Genomic DNA, 2500 nt, shown 5'->3' with positions numbered 1-2500 from the left:
GTATGCATAGCCCCATTTGCCCGTTTTCGTTTTTTTTCTTTTTTCAGTAATATTTCAGCAAACCCGGAGCTTGTCAGTTCAAATCGTGGTACTGACACCACTGTGTGACCCTGAGGAAGTCACTTAACCTGCCTGTGCTGCAAAAAACAAAAGTAATGTAACAAATTGTACCTCAGATGTTGTAAGTTGGTGGAATAAAGGCATAAGTAAAATAGATAAATATGTATTATACACATAGGAACTATTCATTTATTTTCAGTTAAGTCATCTGCAGCAAACCTTTATAAATGAGGGTTTCTCATTTTTAGATAGTGCAAACTGGTTCTTCTTCATTGATGTTTTCTCTTGGAGAGCTTTTTTCATTTCATTGAAAATGAAAGCAGCAGTTGCCAAAATATGTAGCTTTCTTATTAATTTTTCAACATTGTGTAAAATAAATGTATAAAGTAACATAAAAGGTTTAAATACTGGTTATTCTTTTACACTAAAATATTACTACAGAGATACAAAAAAAGTAAAATGGATATGTTCTTTTTCTTTAAGGAGATTAAATATTACTGAAGAAAGAAAAAAAAAAAAATTAACAGCCAAATGGGGCTATGCATACGAACTTAAAAGGTTTAAATAAAACAGAAATATATATTTTATTTTTACTTGGTTAACTTGTGGAGGGTGTATCCTGTAGCAAAGCCCTAACTCTTTTCGTGAAAGCCCGTTTCAGTCAATAAGTCTTATGTGTGTGTTTATGTATGTGTGTATATATATGTAGATATGTGTATATGTAGATATGTATATATATGTATATGTATATAAATGTTTATGTGTGTGTGTATATTATATATATAATATATCTATACTAATAAAAGGCAAAGCCCTCACTGACTCACTCACTCAATCACTGACTGACTGACTCACTCATCACTAATTCTCCAACTTCCCGTGTAGGTGGAAGGCTGAAATTTGGCAGGCTCATTCCTTACAGCTTACTTACAAAAGTTAGGCAGGTTTCATTTCGAAATTCAAAGCGTAATGGTCATAACTGGAACATATTTTTTGTCCATACACTGTAATGGAGGAGGCGGAGTCACGTATCGCGTCATCACGCCTCCTACGTAATCACGTGAACTAAAAACAAGGAAGAGATTTACAGCACGAGTCACACGCGGGAACGAAGGTAAATGACGTTCATTTTTGACTGTCTTTTAATACTGTGTAAGCATACATATTAACACATGTGCAATTAAACGTGTGCATTTACGGGGTGATTTCTCAGGCTTAAAAGCTCACCTTTTATCAAACGCGGGAACAAAGGTAACTGACGTTGTTCACTGTCTTTTAATACTGTGTAAGCATACATATTAACACATGTGCAATTAAACATGTGCATTTACGGGGTGATTTCTCAGGCTTAAAAGCTCGCCTTTTACTAAAAAGGTACATGCAAAACTATTTTCAATCATTCTATGATCTGCTTCTCACAACTGAAGGCACCGTGGCTGATGGTAAATGACGTTAATTTTTGAGTGTCTTTTAATACTGTGTAAGCATACATATTAACACGTGCAATTAAACGTGTGCATTTACGGGGTGATTTATCAGGCTTAAAAGCTCGCCTTTTACTAAAAAGGTAAATGCAAAACTATTTTCAATCATTCTATGATCTGCTTCTCACAACTGAAGGCACCGTGGCTGATGTTACGTCACTTGCTGTCCGACCATAAGCTTTACCTGCTAGGTAGCTGGACACTCACTTCACTCCCTTTCGGGAATCGAACCTCTGAGGTTTTCTTTTGTTCTTAATTAAAATGTAAAACTAATACTTCACCGCTGCTAAGCCCCTCTAGCGCTGACGTCTGAGGTTCGATTACCGTAAGCAAGTGCAGTGAGTGTGTAATTACATTCACGGCATTCGTAGTCTGATTCACAATCTGATTGTATGGGTGCTTACTTCCAGGTAATGCTTACACTTGGCCACCAAGTCAGCTCGAAGTGATCACTCGAGTAAAGGCAGCTTCACAAAAAAACTGATCCTTAACAAACTGTTATTAGTATATTTTCCCTCAATTTAAAAACGTTTTATTTTCTTCTTAATAAAAATTTAAAAGCGGTACTTCGCCGGTGCGAAGCGCGTGGATTTGACCGACTGACACATACAGACATATTCATGAGTGCAGGTACTTCGGAAAGAAAGCACCGCGTAAACCTAAAGTTTAAATTAACTTCATACACCTACAAAAGGTTGCCATTCATTTGAGGCAAGATTGCTTTTCTTCTGTACAACTATACGTTGCATTCTCAAAAGAGTGTGCTTGCACGGCTTCGGATATAGATATATATATATATATATGTATGTCTATATATAAATATGTAAGCTTATAAGTACTGCCTTACTTCTCTTTAAGAAAGGAAGATGTAATGATACTTGATTTAAACGATTCCATGTCTTCCTGGGTTTGCGTAGCTTATTGTCTAAAAAGGAGAAACCCTCATTTATAAAACT

The sequence above is a fragment of the Erpetoichthys calabaricus genome, chromosome 9 (assembly GCF_900747795.2).
Source record: "Erpetoichthys calabaricus chromosome 9, fErpCal1.3, whole genome shotgun sequence".
Classification (NCBI taxonomy): Eukaryota; Metazoa; Chordata; class Cladistia; order Polypteriformes; family Polypteridae; genus Erpetoichthys; species Erpetoichthys calabaricus.
The sequence above is the reverse complement of the archived record's forward strand: the minus strand, read 5'-3'. Positions refer to the sequence as shown.